Source organism: Convolutriloba macropyga, chromosome 4 (genome assembly GCF_964194025.1).
Source record: "Convolutriloba macropyga chromosome 4, txConMacr16.3, whole genome shotgun sequence".
Taxonomy (NCBI): Eukaryota; Metazoa; Xenacoelomorpha; order Acoela; family Convolutidae; genus Convolutriloba; species Convolutriloba macropyga.
This window is the reverse complement of record NC_134471.1, coordinates 42,000,567-42,019,046: the sequence shown is the minus strand read 5'-3', so window position 1 is coordinate 42,019,046 and position 18,480 is coordinate 42,000,567. Positions and strand designations below refer to the sequence as shown.

General features: G+C 36.2%; 1 protein-coding gene across 1 annotated transcript in view; it reads left to right on the top strand.

Annotated features, from left to right (window-relative positions):
- The window catches only part of LOC142337685 (retinoic acid receptor gamma-like), a 497,928-nt gene that overhangs the window by 358,918 nt on the left and 120,530 nt on the right, over positions 1 to 18,480 (top strand). The window lies entirely within an intron of this gene.

Here is an 18,480-nt window from a genome sequence, read left to right as displayed (position 1 = left end):
ACAACTGGCGAATTGAACCCCCTATAGGAGGTCACTTTTCATGCGGTATTTTGACGGATGAAAAATGACTTGGTAAACAGTTGTTTGCTTAGCGAGATGAAATTTTGGTCATGCGTCATTTTGAATGATCGAGTTCTGTTTTTTGGGAGGTGTTTCAATCAATTTAATGGGTGGTGGGTTCCATTTTGGGATAATTAGTGTAGTTGTGTGCGGTTTTATGCAATGTTTCTGCTTGGGCGTCTCTTGCTTGAGAGATTTGATTAATTGTACTCAAACAAATTTTAAACAATAAATTGTAAAGACATTGCAAACGTGTGTCGTGCAAGATTTATGCACCATTTTCGTGCTTGAACGTTTACTCTCAAGTAACTTTTTCACGCTTGCGCTCTTATAAATTTCTTGCGATTTTGTTTGCGGAGATTTCTGTTGAACTTAACTTCAAAATCGCAAAAAAAACAGGTTATGAGTATCTTAACAACTTTTTTTTTCGTTCAGAATTAGTTCCTAACATTGAAATCTGAAAGCTAGCGCAAAAGTACGATATTAAAGTACGATCCAAGAAAAGATTTGAATAAAATTTAAACTGTTTAAGCAAACTGCATACAAAAATTGATTCATTGATAATAACCAACCAACTCCTGCTACTTCCATGAATTCGCATGATTATGATCAACTGACAGATTTTCATTTGAAGCAACAGAAAGACCTTGATTTATTTGAGCAATTTATCAGGAGCAATATTTCTCTGAAATGCTCTTGAAGGCCTCTGTTGATGACATATCAAGCAATCTTCACAAGTTAGTTGACAAGTTGAGGAATGTCGCAGGCTCGGAGAGTACGTCAAAGATAAATCAGACCGATTCTCATCACTTTTGCAAACGTGTGGCAAGAGCGCTTCTTCCGCAGCAATGCCATTGAGGTCAATTTTTTTTTTTAAATAGAGAGGTCTATTGGTTGAGCCTGAGATTTCAACAATTGACAAAATAATTGAAAAGGAACTGCTTAAGAAAGGATATGAGCTGATCAATGGTAGTTGAGATCGATCTCGGATCAAAATTTCGAAATTTGATTGCCTAAATATTGAAATTATAGCCATCAGTTACCGTAGTATCTTCTCTTTCAACAAACGGATTTTCCTTTCAAGTTTTCTGACCGTACACCAGCCTGGCATCGCTTGCCTTACCGAAATCTGGCTAGACTCAAATTTTACTCAAATTTATTCAACATTACTTTGAATTGTGATTATATTTCAGCTGCTCGGACGGATCGGAATGCTGGTTTACATGGTGGCGTTGCCATTATATGCCGCAACAAACTTTGATTTATGACCATACCGTAAATACAAGACTCACTGCATTTTTTAATTCAGATTATTGAAGATTCTGTAACCCAATATAGTTTTGTACTATTACAAAACCTTTCGAGAGATACAATTCCCAGTGACATGGTGTACAACAATAAAGCACTTTGTTTTTTTCTGCTGTGGCCAATGCCATCAACAACTATTTTGTCAGTGTCTTTCAGCCTGCTTTTATGTTTTTAAATTTCTCCGATCGCAAGCACAATATAGTGAAATTCACCACTGATGATATGTCTCAAGATTTACCTCAAGCTTAAAATTAATGTTCAGAGACTCTTTCTTTCCTTTTGCAGAAACTTTTTGTCGCTATTTGCGTGTCAGGAAGCTTTCCTGTTCGATGGAAACTTGCTGTCATCATTCCTCTTTTCAAGAGTGATTGCAGGAAGAAAATAACTTCATACAGGCCTATAAGTATTCTCTCAAAGCTCTCTTCGGTGTCTGAGAGACTTATTTTCAACAGCTTTTATTCCCTCATGAAAGATTAAATGTCTTCATGATTTGGCTTCATGAAAGGCCGGTTAGCAATCACACAGCTTAGATTATTCTTATGCTTATACAAACACTATGCTTCTGGTTTGACATCTACTGTTGCTATCTTGACTTTAATAAACTTTTTGACCTGCTACAGCAGTACATTTTACTAAGAAAACTCAGACTTTGGTAGCGGAGTTCTATTGAAACTTCCAATTCTCCTACTTCCTCCCATCTTCCCAATCGGAAGCATTTTGTAAAAGTTGAGTTTCTCCATTCTTGGTCCTTTGTTAGTTTTGGTTTTTTGATCAGCGATCTCCCACTTGGGCCAGAACATCAACCATTTATCTTTTTGCTGATGATAGCAAACTGATCAATACTAATGTCACAAGCCTGCAAACTGATCTCGACTATTTTGCATAGGCCAGAAAGAATTATATGGACCTCCGTTTTTCTAAAACTCAATTTCTAGTAATTGTAACGAATCAGAATGTACTTCAGAGCTCCAAGTTCAGTCTTCAAACATTGGTGCATCAAAGCATGTCAAGGACCGCGGTATCTTCATTTCAAATGAGCTCAAATTGTCCAAGCGTATCTCCAGTCGTCTTGGCCTATGCTATTTTATTCTGATATACGCTCCGTAGAAATTTGTCATTCTACGCTCCCATGTCGACAAAAATTTTTGCTCTACAAATCATATCTACTATCAACTTCGTTACATGGCTCTCAAGTTTGTTGTCCGTCCCCCAAAAAAAACCTGAATAATATGGAATATCTTCAAAACAGGTTTACTAAGAGGATAACTTCTGGACCTAGCTGTCATGAAATACTTCTAAATGTAATTCGCTGCCCATCTCATTGTTACCTCAGCTTTTTGACCTAATGCTTCGACTTCTGAGCAAATAGCATCATTTTGACATAGCGCAAAAGCGCCTGATAAAAATGTTTTCGTTCCCGTCATCAAACTGGCGAACAAACTGAATTCTCACTCCAAATTGAACATATTCGATGACCCTTTGCTCTTTCAGAAAGATCTCAAGACACCATTTTACAATTTTTTGTTGAATAAATTTGATAACCAGCTTTCCAAGTTTTTGTTTCGATTGTTGTGTAGTGCCTCAGTGCCCAATCAGATCTTTTACTCCAACCAGAAAGAGTTGTGTCCTAATCGATGATTGCTACTCTGCCTCCTTTACCTATTTGTCCATGTTATCTGAATACCAATTTCCGGATATCCATCAAGTAAGGTGCGATAAAAAATATTTTGTAGGCGAGAAACTCTCTGAAAATCAGAATGCTCTCAATTTTACCATTGTCCAAATGTTATGTTTCGGTGTCCAAATGTTTCAGTGTAACTGTTAGTTTTAAAGTTTGCCTCAATGACTTAGGCGTATAGGATCCTTGCCCAAGGATTGAATAAATCAGTAACATGATTTAGCTCCTACATTTCACCTTACTTAGATCCATGCCGTGCAGTTGGAAACTGTACACAATTTATGGATGATATTAGAAATACAAACTCTCATTTTGAACACTTAGTAGCAGTGATAACCCAGATATACTCTAAACTTCTGAATAATAATTCCCTAAAAGAAAAAACAAAGAACATGTAAAAGTGCTCAAGATAGGCTTAATAGATGCGACAAAAGTTACCTTGAGACTGCTGTAACCAGGAATACAGTACGGTATTCTTTCTGACGCAAGCTATCTCGGCGAATCATTCTCTTGATGGTGGAAGATTGTCAATAAAGATTACAAAGAAAACACTTGTTCAATTTAACATAGTCAAGGTTCTCAATCTACTTTAGGGAGTTCTTTTAAGGAGCACGATATCACGCGTTGAACTTATTCGCGCACTACGTTTGAGGAACTATTATTTAATTGTTTGCTCACCTCTTCTTACTTTTATGGCTTGCTAATACTATAATCTCCATTCAATCAATGAAATGTCGGGATGTTGAGCTGAATCCTGGGCCAATGCTATCCTTCAAGGATGCTATGAGTGTCTGAACTGAACAAGAACAACATGCAAATTTTTCACTTAAATTGTAGAAGACTTATTAATAAAAAGCATAGCTTGCATACACTATTAATGAAACTTGAAACTTGGCTGTCCTCAGGAAACTGATCCTCAAGAACTACAATCCATTAAAGTTCATTTTGCAATGTGTAACAGAAGCCTTGAAAGCAAACAAAAATTGAAAAAAGTGAGAGGAGTGATGTTACTTAAACCGAAAATGTTTTCGCGCAAATTAAGAACGGATCTTAATAATTTCTCTGAGTGCTTTGAAAGCTTATTAGTAGAAGTGAAACCAAAAAACAACGGGTCTCCTCAGTATATCACCTTTTTGAACTCCTTGTTATTTACCAAACAAATCTAAAATTATTTGTTTTGAGCAATTGGCGTTAAGTAGTGATACTGTTACCACAAAAGGAAAGATTAATTCTGGTAGACAAAGTAATTAATAATTTATTTGAAGGAAATTGGGAAAGAAAAATTAGAATCGGTTTTATTACCTTATGTTTTAAATTTTTGCATTAGGGCTAAAGCTACACACTTTTGTGTAAAGAGTTGCAATACTTTTCATTCTTGACAGCGTGTTTTCGGATTGTGACTTTAAGCAAATTTTTTCGTGGCACCTTCTGTTATCATTTCATTTTGATAAAGGATCCATTTTGAAAGACAACATCAGACCAAGCAACGGTGTTGAGCACGAATCCATTTATGTCATCTTACAACAAAGAAAAAATCAAACAAGCTCTTAGTAAAACTTGCTGGGCAGAAATCTATCGATTTAATGACCCGAATCAAAGGCTTCAAACATTTTCAAGAATCCTTGAATTACACGTACCGAGAAAAAAATTTTTTAAGGAACGATAAATCGTGTTTTACAAGATCTAGATTTTGAAAACTAAAAAACTAGAAAAAACTTGAAGGCATAATTATGCCAGTCGCCTAACAGTAATTTTAATGATTTTTATAATTCTTTACTCTTTCCATCCAGCAACTGCAGAGATTGTTGGAATTTAGTCTTTTGAGGCTTCGTTACCGAGCCAAAAAAAGTTGCCAACCTAATAAATTGTCGGTTCTCGCAACAGGGTAAATTACACAACCTTATAAGCAAAAGACTGAGTAACTTAAATCACAAAAACGAGCTTCAAAATTTTAATCACTGAGCGGGAAATGATCCGTAGCATTAATAAACTGGGCAGACGGCAGTCAATTTTTCTTTGGGCTTTGAAGGGCACCGAACCAGCCGTAAGCAAATATCTTTGCTTCATAATAAACGGGTTTTCCTATAGATCTTTCTTTCCATGAATGCTCAAAACTGCACATTTCCCCATTTGTATCTCAGGTTGTTGAAATTTTAGTGAATGGACAAATTGATGAGTTCTTTAACCAATAGGCTACTGATTAGAACCCCATTGCTACACCACCGATGCCTTAGTATGCACAATCGAATTTGTAAGACGTCACAGTGACAAAACGATTTTTTATGGCTGCCTTCCTGGATTTGTCTAGCTATTGGTTCTTTTGGTTATATTCAAAAGAATAAAAGTCATAAAAGTTTTATTCAAAAAATAAAAATTAATTGGATTTGATGAAAAAAGCATATTCATGGCTAGTTTTGTCACTAAAAATGCAAAAACTACGTGACAACAACACTGAGCCCGACGAAATTGTAATAAAAAGAGAGGTTACCAACAGAGCGGTGCTTGGACCGTTGCTTTTTAACTTGTACTTAAACGACATGGGAAAACACCTTGAAAAATAATTTGAACTAGTTGGATTATTCGGATGACAAAATGTTACTTACAAAATTACCAGAAAAAGAAAAAAAGTAACAAAGATCTCAAAAACTAAGGATTCATTAATTTTTGGGGCGACAAAATGAAGCAAAAGAAAATAGTTCAATAGTCATTGGTAATGACGTCGTTCAATGGTCAAAGTTTGTCAGATACCTAGAAACATACCTGCATGAAAACTTAGATTACCAACAAGAAATAAAACATACTAAATGACCTGTGGACTAACAACCATAATTGCTCTTCCAAATTGCGTCTCGTTATCACCAATGAAAACAGTTTAACGCCATAGCCTTGAACTGTTTACATTGTTTGGTATTATTTGGTCATTCAATAGAAAAAAGTCATTTTAACTTTAGAGAAACAAATAAATTGGAGTTTTCGGGAATGTTATGATCGTAAAAAGATGGAGTCAACACGACAACTTAAAACTAAATGTTCCATCCTGTCCATCGAATACCTTGGAAAATCAAATGGAACTTACTTTTGGAAACTGAAAAATGAATTTCTACCATCATTTAGACAACCAGAAGAGAACACATTCCCTACTTGGAGTATAATCGAGCACAGAAAGAACTGGGAAACAATTTTTAACTCCAAAATTACCAGTCAAAGACTCGAATGGTGGTCAGTTCTCAGAAAACCTGTAATCTACCCGTTCAGCTAAACGCAATAGTTTGCTTTTGGTACCGTCAGCTGGCGACAAATCAGATTGAGAAAAAATTTAATTAGGTGCTTATATCTCCATTCTTGTTGGCCCATGGTCGAGCCAGCAAAAAATAATAAATTATACTTTTGATTACATGAATTTAATATATTCTGATTTTCTGTCTGTATACTCCTGGGCAGTCCTGCTACAATAAATAAATTGTTTCGACTACTCGGAAATAGAAGTGTTTTTTTTTGTGTTTTGATTTTACTGACAAAATTTCACCCAATTTGGCAAGTTAAAACAATTACCACCCTCCCTCTGAAATTGTTTTGATAGTCCTTGACTTTAATATTGTAATTTACACATGCACGGCAGAGCTATTTATGCCGCCGTTTTCTTTCAAAATCGGAGAGAGACGAATCTGCATCGATGAGCATTGATCAATGACGGAATACAAGTGAGATAATTATAGTCTTCTATATAAAAATTTCTATCTTGATCCTAAATCACTTCAGCTGCTAAATCTAAGCCGTTCAAATTTTCACTTAGTTCTGGAAGTTCATGAAGTGACTTCGCATATTCTACTGCCTTTTATTGGTCATTTTTTGTCGATTTGAACTAACCCCGTTTTTCGTTTTTTTTTTCGGTGTTTAGTTTCTTCACTTTAAAATGTTCGTAATGAGAACGTTTTTTTAATTGCTCAATTTGTTCTTCAGTCACTTGATTTTCGAAGTATTCTTCAACACGAATAAGACATTTAATTCTGCGATCGCAGAATTAAATGCCTGATTCGTGTTGAAGAATACTTCGAAAATCAAGTGGCTCAAGAACACATTCAGGGTTACATCGAATCGATAAAAAGTGACCAATTCAATGCAGTAGAATATGCAAATTCATTTGAAAATTTGAACAGTTTAGATGTAGCAGCTGAAAGGAATTAAGATCAAGATAGAAGACGTTTTTTCTGGTTGTAATCGAATGTACAGAGATCTGTTTTATGTACACCTCAACAGGTACGCTTTCAAAAGCCAATTAGCGTCTAAATAGCAACCAGTTAGTTCTCTTCAATCGTTTTTAGGAAACATTTTAGAAAGCGACCTTGTAGGACCACTGAAAAACTACTATTTACGAGTATGTACTCAGGGATGTAGACGTACTAATTTACTGTACTATTTACAGTAGTACAGTAAATTAGTAGACAGTAATTTAGTAGACGTACCGATGTAAAGTGCTAATTTAGTCCCAATGGCAAGTGGATAGGCGGACAAACGTTGTGTCGCCAATTAAACGAAATGTAATTGCATGTAGCCTACTAGAATAACTTGAGAATTTTTATGGTTTGTGGGGTATTTAGTCCAAATGAAACTTGTGAACTAGATAGCGAAATTATGTTAACATTGTCGATAAGTAAACTGCTGAAAGTTACTTAATTTTCATGTAGGCTTCAAATTGAACATCCCATCACCATAAAAAAGAGAAGAGATTGACAAATTCTCTTTCCTGACGTCCGACCAAAGCGACAATTTAATTAAAGTGGACCTCCAACTAATTAGTTTGGCAACACAAAGCGACAACCCTTGTACAGAAACAAATCAGTTAATCAAAGTAACAAACATCAAAAAGAAACGCCCAACCACAAATGCCGCCACCTGAAATTCAAATTCTAGTTACCCTTACCAGAAACGTGTTCAGACACAACAAACCTAGCACCATTACAATGAGAAATTATAACAAATTTTCAATATCAGAATTTGAAGAGATAGACTAGGAAGACAGACATTTGGACCGAATTACCTTCTTCAATGAGTTTCCGTGGAAGAAATCAGCATTAATCGACAAGCAAAAGAATTATCAACGGACAAATTAAGGGCCATTTACAATCATGTTCTGAGCGCTTTAGAAGTATTTACATTTTTGTGGTATGAATGGCGTGGATATGCGGACAAAGCTGCAATGTTCATCCAATAAAGCTGTTTTCCTCATACTATCCTAGGTGATCGCCGACTTTTGAAATAATGTCAGAACTTGCAACCCCCTTTGAAGTGAAAGTGAATCATGCGTCTTTTAATTATCCACAAACCGTTGGTTTAACGTTAGCAAGGTGCTTTCAAGCGAATACTATCGCTAATTACCGAAGAAGGGAATATGGATCAAGATAGACAATTTTTCCTGGTTTCAACCGAATGTACAGAGATCTGATTTAACGTACGCCTCAACAGGTACGCTTCCAAAAGCCAATTAACTTCTAAATTTCAACCAGTTAGTTCTCAGCGACCGTTGTCAGGAAACATTTTACGAAGCAACCTTGTAGGGCCACTGCAGTTTATTATTTACATATCCTCAGCGATATAGACGTTACAAGTACTAAATCACAGTCCCAAGGGATATGCGGGCATACGTTGTGCCGCCGAAGAAACGAAATGTAATTTCTTGTGAACTACTAGAATAACTTGAGAAATTTTGTGACCTGTGGAGTATTTTGTCCAAATGAAAATTCTGAAAAAGATGGCGAAATTAAGTTATTATTGTCAATAAGCAAAGTTGCTAAAAATAAGCTATTTTTCATCTAGATTTTATTTGAACATTCTAACACCATAAATAAAAGAGAAGAGAATGCCAAATTCTGTCCTGACGTCTGACCAAAGCGACAAGTTGATTAATGTGGACTCCCAACTTGTTAGCTTGGCAACACAAAGCGAAAAATGTTTTACAGAGACAAACCAGTTAATCCAAGTAACATAATCATCAAAAAAAACGCGCAACCACAAAAGCCGCCACCTGAAATTCAAATTCTAATTACCATTACCAGAAACGTGTTCAGACTCAACAAATCTAGCACCATCACAAAGAGAAATTATAACAAAATTTGAATATCAGAAATTGAAGAGATAGACTAGGAAAACAAATATTTGGACCGAATTACCCACTTTCAATGAGTTTCCGTGGAAGAAATCAGCATTAATCGACAAGCAAAAGAATTATCAACGGACAAATTAAGGGCCGTTTACAATCTGGTTCTGAGCGCTTTAGACGTATTTACGTTTTTGTGGTGTGAATGGCATGGATATGCGGACAAAGCTGCAATATTGTTCCAATAAAGCTGTTTTCCTCGTACTGTCATAGGTGATCATCGACTTTTGAAATGATGTCAGAACTTGCAACCCCCTTTGAATTGAAACTGAATCATGCGTCTTTTAATTATCCACAAACCGTTGGTACAGTTTAACGTTAGCAAGATGCTTTCATGCGAATACTATCGCTAATTACCGAAGAAGGGAATATGGATCAAGATAGACAATTTTTCCTGGTTTCAACCGAATTTACAGAGATCTGATTTAACGTACGCCTCAACAGGTACGCTTCCCAAAGCCAATTAACTTCTAAATTTCAACCAGTTAGTTCTCAGCGACCGTTGTCAGGAAACATTTTACGAAGCAACCTTGTAGGGCCACTGCAGTTTATTATTTACATATCCTCAGCGATATAGACGTTACAAGTACTAAATCACAGTCCCAAGGGATATGCGGGCATACGTTGTGCCGCCGAAGAAACGAAATGTAATTTCTTGTGAACTACTAGAATAACTTGAGAAATTTTGTGACCTGTGGAGTATTTAGTCCAAATGAAAACTCTGAAAAAGATGGCGAAATTAAGTTATTATTGTCAATAAGCAAAGTTGCTAAATATAACCTGTTTTTCATCTAGACTTTATTTGAACATTTTAACACCATAAATAAAAGTGAAGAGATCGCCAAATTCGGTCCTGACGTCTGACCAAAGCGACAAGTTAATTAATGTGGACTCCCAACTTGATAGCTTGGCAACACAAAGCGACAACTGTTTTACAGAGACAAACCAGTTAATCCAAGTAACATAAACATTAAAAAAAAACGCGCAACCACAAAAGCCGCCACCTGAAATTCAAATTCTAATTACCATTACCAGAAACATCTTCAGACTCAACAAATCTAGCACCATCACAAAGAGAAATTATAACAATTTTTGAATATCAGAAATTGAAGAGATAGACTAGGAAAACAAATATTTGGACCGAATTACCCACTTCAATGAGTTTCCGTGGAAGAAATCAGCATTAATCGACAAGCAAAAGAATTATCAACGGACAAATTAAGGGCCGTTTACAATCTGGTTCTGAGCGCTCTAGACGTATTTACGTTTTTGTGGTATGAATGGCATGGATATGCTGACAAAGCTGCAATATTGTTCCAATAAAGCCATTTTCCTCGTACTATCATAGGTGATCATCGACTTTTGAAATGATGTCAGAACTTGCAACCCCCTTTGAATTGAAACTGAATCATGCGTCTTTTAATTATCCACAAACCGTTGGTACAGTTTAACGTTAGCAAGATGCTTTCATGCGAATACTATCGCTAATTACCGAAGAAGGGAATATGGATCAAGATAGGCAATTTTTCCTGGTTTCAACCGAATGTACAGAGATCTGATTTAACGTACGCCTCAACAGGTACGCTTCCAAAAGCCAATTAACTTCTAAATTTCAACCAGTTAGTTCTCAGCGACCGTTGTCAGGAAACATTTTACGAAGCAACCTTGTAGGGCCACTGCAGTTTATTATTTACATATCCTCAGCGATATAGACGTTACAAGTACTAAATCACAGTCCCAAGGGATATGCGGGCATACGTTGTGCCGCCGAAGAAACGAAATGTAATTTCTTGTGAACTACTAGAATAACTTGAGAAATTTTGTGACCTGTGGAGTATTTTGTCCAAATGAAAACTCTGAAAAAGATGGCGAAATTAAGTTATTATTGTCAATAAGCAAAGTTGCTAAAAATAACCTATTTTTCATCTAGATTTTATTTGAACATTGTAACACCATAAATAAAAGAGAAGAGATTGCCAAATTCTGTCCTGACGTCTGACCAAAGCGACAAGTTAATTAATGTGGACTCCCAAATTGTTAGCTTGGCAACACAAAGCGAGAACTGTTTTACAGAGACAAACCAGTTAATCCAAGTAACATAAACATAAAAAAAACGCGCAACCACAAAAGCCGCCACCTGAAATTCAAATTCTAATTACCATTACCAGAAACGTGTTCAGACTCAACAAATCTAGCACCATTACAAAGAGAAATTATAACAAATTTTGAATATCAGAAATTGAAGAGATAGACTAGGAAAACAAATATTTGGACCGAATTACCCACTTTCAATGAGTTTCCGTGGAAGAAATCAGCATTAATCGACAAGCAAAAGAATTATCAACGGACAAATTAAGGGCCGTTTACAATCTGGTTCTGAGCGCTTTAGACGTATTTACGTTTTTGTGGTATGAATGGCATGGATATGCGGACAAAGCTCCAATATTGTTCCAATAAAGCTATTTTACTCGTACTATCATAGGTGATCATCGACTTTTGAAATGATGTAAGAACTTGCAACCCCCTTTGAATTGAAACTGAATCATGCGTCTTTTAATTATCCACAAACCGTTGGTACAGTTTAACGTTAGCAAGATGCTTTCATGCGAATACTCGCTAATTACCGAAGAAGGGAATATGGATCAAGATAGGCAATTTTTCCTGGTTTCAACCGAATGTACAGAGATCTGATTTAACGTACGCCTCAACAGGTACGCTTCCAAAAGCCAATTAACTTCTAAATTTTAACCAGTTAGTTCTCAGCGACCGTTGTCAGGAAACATTTTACGAAGCAACCTTGTAGGGCCACTGCAGTTTATTATTTACGTATCCTCAGCGATATAGACGTTACAAGTACTAAATCACAGTCCCAAGGGATATGCGGGCATACGTTGTGCCGCCGAAGAAACGAAATGTAATTTCTTGTGAACTACTAGAATAACTTGAGAAATTTTGTGACCTGTTGAGTATTTAGTCCAAATGAAAACTCTGAAAAAGATGGCGAAATTAAGTTATTATTGTCAATAAGCAAAGTTGCTAAAAATAACCTATTTTTCATCTAGACTTTATTTGAACATTTTAACACCATAAATAAAAGAGAAGAGATTGCCAAATTCTTTCCTGACGTCTTACCAAAGCGACAAGTCAATTAAAGTGGACTCCCAAGTTATTAGCTTGGCAACACAAAGCGACAACTGTTTTACAGAGACAAACCAGTTAATCCAAGTAACATAAACATTAAAAAAAAACGCGCAACCACAAAAGCCGCCACCTGAAATTCAAATTCTAATTACCATTACCAGAAACGTGTTCAGACTCAACAAATCTAGCACCATCACAAAGAGAAATTACAACAATTTTTGAATATCAGAAATTGAAGAGATAGACTAGGAAAACAAATATTTGGACCGAATTACCCACTTCAATGAGTTTCCGTGGAAGAAATCAGCATTAATCGACAAGCAAAAGAATTATCAACGGACAAATTAAGGGCCGTTTGCAATGGTGTTCTGAGCGCTTTAGACGTATTTACGTTTTTGTGGTATGAATGGCATGGATTTGCGGACAAAGCTGCAATATTGTTCCAATAAAGCTATTTTCCTCGTACTATCATAGGTGATCATCGACTTTTGAAATGATGTCAGAACTTGCAACCCCCTTTGAATTGAAACTGAATCATGCGTCTTTTAATTATCCACAAACCGTTGGTACAGTTTAACGTTAGCAAGATGCTTTCAAGCGAATACTATCGCTAATTACCGAAGAAGGGAATATGGATCAAGATAGAAGACAATTTTTCCTGATTTCAACCGAATGTACAGAGATCTGATTTAACGTACGCCTCAACAGGTACGCTTCCAAAAGCCAATTAACTTCTAAATTTCAACCAGTTAGTTCTCAGCGACCGTTGTCAGGAAACATTTTACGAAGCAACCTTGTAGGGCCACTGCAGTTTATTATTTACATATCCTCAGCGATATAGACGTTACAAGTACTAAATTACAGTCCCAAGGGATATGCGGGCATACGTTGTGCCGCCGAAGAAACGAAATGTAATTTCTTGTGAACTACTAGAATAACTCGCGGAATTTTGTGACCTGTGGAGTATTTAGTCCAAATGAAAACTCTGAAAAAGATGGCGAAATTAAGTTATTTTTGTCAATAAGCAAAGTTGCTAAAAATAACCTATTTTTCATCTAGACTTTATTTGAACATTCTAACACCATAAATAAAAGAGAAGAGATTGCCAAATTCGGTCCTGACGTCTGACCAAAGTGACAAGTTAATTAATGTGGACTCCCAACTTGTTAGCTTGGCAACACAAAGCGACAACTGTTTTACAGAGACAAACCAGTTAATCCAAGTAACATAAACATCAAAAAAAAAACGCGCAACCACAAAAGCCGCCACCTGAAATTCAAATTCTAATTACCATTACCAGAAACGTGTTCAGACTCAACAAATCTAGCACCATCACAAAGAGAAATTATAACAATTTTTGAATATCAGAAATTGAAGAGATAGACTAGGAAAACAAATATTTGGACCGAATTACCCACTTTCAATGAGTTTCCGTGGAAGAAATCAGCATTAATCGACAAGCAAAAGAATTATCAACGGACAAATTAAGGGCCGTTTACAATCGTGTTCTGAGCGCTTTAGACGTATTTACGTTTTTGTGGTATGAATTGCATGGATATGCGGACAAAGCTGCAATATTGTTCCAATAAAGCTATTTTCCTCGTACTATCATAGGTGATCATCGACTTTTGAAATGATGTCAGAACTTGCAACCCCCTTTGAATTGAAACTGAATCATGCGTCTTTTAATTATCCACAAACCGTTGGTACAGTTTAACGTTAGCAAGATGCTTTCAGGCGAATACTATCGCTAATTACCGAAGAAGGGAATATGGATCAAGATAGAAGACAATTTTTCCTGGTTTCAACCGAATGTACAGAGATCTGATTTAATGAACGCCTCAACAGGTACGCTTCCAAAAGCCAATTAACTTCTAATTGCAACCAGATAGTTCTCTCCTACCGTTGTCAGCAAACATTTTACGAAGCAACCTTGTAGAACCACTGCAGTTTATTTTTTACAAGTATGTCCTCAGCGATATATACGTTAAAAGTACTAAATTACAGTCCCAAGGGATAGGTGGGCAAACGTTTTACCGCCAAAGAAACGAAATGTAATTTCTTGTAACCTACTAGAGTTACTTGAGAAATTTTGTGACCTGTTGAGTGTTTAGTCGAAATTAAAACTCTGAAAAAGATAGCGAAATTATGTTATCATTGTCAATAAGCAAAGTTGCTAAAATTAACCTAATTTTCATCTAGACTTTAAATTGAACATCCTAACACCATGAATAAAAGAGAAGAGATTGCCAAATTCTTTCCTGACGTCTTACCAAAGCGACAAGTCAATTAAAGTGGACTCCCAAGTTATTAGCTTGGCAACAGAAAGCGACAACTGTTTTAAAGAGAGAAACCAGTTAATCCAAGTAACATAAACATCAAAAAGAAACGCGCAACCACAAAAGCCGCCACCTTAATTTCAAATTCTGGTTCCCATTACCAGAAACGCGTTCAGACCCGACAAATCTTGCACCATTACAGAGATATTATAACAAACTTTAATTATCAGAGACTGAAGAGATGGACCAGAAAGACAATCAAAAGGACCGAATTACCTTCGCAAATAAATTTTCCTGGAAGAAATCAGCTTTAATTGACGAGCAAAAGAATTATCAAAGGAGAACTTAAGTGCCATTTACAATCATGTTCTCAGCAGTTTAGACGTTTTAATTTTTTGGTCCGAATGGCATGGATATGCGGACAGAGCTGCAATGTTCTTCCAATAAAGCTATCTTTCTCATAATTTCGTAGGTGATCATGGACTTTTGAAATGATGTCAGAACTTTACAACCACTGAAACTGAATCATGCTTCTTTTAAACATCCACAAACCGTTGGCAGAGTTTAACGTTAGCAGGGCGCTTTCATCTGAATACTATCGCTAATCTCCGAAGAAAAATGTGAAAATTGGCATAACTTTGTACCTTGGCAGCGTCTCTTCATAATACGTACCTCGCAGCAATAAATTGTGGTCTTTCCTTTAATTTTACTCCATGGTAGAGAGCCCATTAGGCCTTCGATTTTCTAGGAAAGTAATAGAGGAAGTAGAAGTCAACCGTGAATTTTTGAATGAATTACAAGTTGCCATGATGCAAATGTTAATTGAAAACAAGGACACATTAACAACGGCATATCTGAAGTACAAGAAGATTACGATCAAAATGCTGCGGCTAGATCAATTCAAGAAAAATTGTTCTGTTTACTTAAACCAAAAATGCTTGGGCAATCAACAGTAACAGCTTCTGCAGAACAGACATGGTTCCTGCTTTATATACTGCGAAAAAGCCCTTACTGTTTCAAAATATCTTGTATCATCTTGAAAATATCATAATCTGGAAAGCTTTTACGAATTACACTAAATTATTCCACCGGATTAGGTTGAAACCTATCTAGTGTTATTCCTGAAGATCTTGAATTATTGATCCCCAATACCTTTTACCTCTTCCACCCCGCAGAAAACACATTGAACCTCTGCTCGTTCATAAACGTATCTTAAAAAAACAATTGTCAACCGGAAAAAGTTGGAAACAATAAAAAAAATCCCGTTACGGTTTCGAATACCATTAAATAGCTGTAAAGGAGATCCTTTGCATTTCCTACCTTTGACTTGTTAAATTAGGAAGACACGATTCCTAAACTATTCAATGAATCTAGCCTTAGGAGTTCTGATGAACCCATGTAATTTGGCTGTGGTACCTGAAAAAGTAGTTAGAATCCCGGTACACCCGCAACTTAGGAAATAAATTAGAGTTCAACGAGCTGAAAATCGTTTCTTCACCCATTTGTTTCTTCATCCTCAGATGACAAACAAAAGGTAATAACAGCACCCCTTTCGCCACAACTGGGACCTCAGCAGGCGCATCAAAAAAGAGCACTTGTTTGGATCACTCGACATTCACCTTACAAAGTAGTTATTGACCCATCAAAACAAAACACCAAAATTCTTATATGCAGTTGAAAATATTTACCAGCTGAAGACCGCAGAACTGAATAAAAAGAACTCAGAGAAGAAAATATGAAATGCCATTAAATGCCCAACAAAGATTAAAGCAAGCAGAGAAGATAGAAACTATCAAACAATCAGCGTGCTCAGTGCACCAAAGTAAAACGCCAAAATAGACTTAGCTTGCCCAAGTAAAATCAAGTTTTTCAAAAAAAACACAGAAAAGAAAAATGCAGAATACAGCAAACACGGTCATCATACCCAGCAAAACTTGAATAAGTGAATCGTCTGATGATCTCTATTACATTAATGCCCCAAAACTCGCGAAATACCTCCATTTTCTATCAGATATATATCCTTCAATGTCCATGTTTATTTGCTCATTGCGTATCAGAAAAGTTTCCTATGGCAAAAGGCTTTGCAAAGCAAAGAAAATGTTTGTACCCGGACGTCTCATTTATTAGGGTGATACCTGAAAATCGACACCTAAAATTGATATATAAAAATCGGATCAGTCGTCCCATACATTGACCCCATTTTTTATCGCTATGTCTTCATTTCAGTCACCATGCGTATGAGTCCTTGTTATAAAGCATTTCTGAGCTAAGGGAAGTAGTCGAAAATGAAGAAATTGGTCACTAAAGCTTTCCAAAGCCAGTTTTTTGGTATCCAGTTTTTTCGTATCCAAAATAATTAACCAAAATTAAATTTTTATAGGGCACTGCATGATCCAGTGCTAACCTAGTTTAATCATGTTAGAGTAGCAGTACCCAGCAAAAACTCTTGGAACCACTAGTTTCCTGTTTAAGTCAACATTTTGCAAAAAAAAAAGAATCAAAATCTACAGACCGGACTCGTATCATCTATACAGTTATCTTACCCGCTATAGACATCATGCAGTCTTTTAGAACTAATTTAGTCAGCTAGAACCCTTTCCACTAATTACAGTGTACCCGAACTGCACAAAAATGAATGTTGATAGTGAAAATTTCCTAAATTTATGTATTTGAACAAGGAACCTGAAAAATTATTTTCTGGCCGAAGCAGACCGACTAGTGAGGAAATCAGTGTTCAATGGAAATCAGTGAAATTAATTGCAAGACTGTTCCAAAGCTAACAAAGGAACCAAATTTGGCGCCTAGTACACCATTATCAACTCGAATGCCTTCTCTGAAGCGTATGCGTGAAAATAATGAACACAACTGCTATAGCAATCTGGAGGGGCATAAAAGCAGTAAGGCTGATGGACGAATTGCTAGGTTTTTATTCTGGGCCTCATTAGTGATTCACAGAATGCAAGCAGTGCAGCCACTGAGGACCAGCCGTTTTGAAGTAAAGACTGAAGTGAAGAGTCTGGAACCTAGGAGTTCATCCAATTGTTTCAATAATGCGACGAAAAAGATCTGCATCAAATTACTGCAATAGTTTACACTTAAACACAGGATCCATTAACAAAACAGCATTAGGAATTAGAGGCACTAACATTTTGTTTTGAGTGTCCGCGTACCGTCATATGTTTAAATAAATCTTTGCTAAAAAAATCAAGTTTCGAATTTATTCAAAGTAAAAAGTGGCAAGGGTGGAGGTATTATGGATCAAATAACTGATGAAGTGAGCTTGATTGAAGAGCTGAAGTCAAGTTTAAATGACAGTCTTTTTTGGTAAACCCGAAGTCTGGAGGTTTAAGGACTACCTTGTTAGTAGTTTATAATCAAGTAGAGAAAACAATCAAAGCAAAAAAGATCATGAGCAGACGTTCTGCAAATGCATTGGTGACTCAAAACAAGTTTACAGATTTTTAAATGAGCTTAAGGGTGTCACTTCTAGAAACTTCAGCATTCTTTGCCTACTGAAAGATGGTAGACACATTGATGACAACCTAGATATCTCAAACGAGCTTAAGACTTCTTTTAGTTTTTCCTGTACCCACGAAAAGTGTTAAGCTCTTTGAAATATCTAAGTTGTCATCAATCCATCTTTCAGTAGGTAAGGAGTGTTACAGCTTTCAGAAGTGACATCCTTCAGCTCATTTAAAAATCTTTCTACTTGTTTTGAGTTTGCGAAGCTTTTTCAGAACTTTCTCATAGATCTTCGCTTTGTCTATACTTGATGATAAAATACTAACCAGGCAGTCTTTAAAACTCCGATTTTCAGGTTAACCACAAATTCTTTATTCAATTTTGAATTCCATATAATC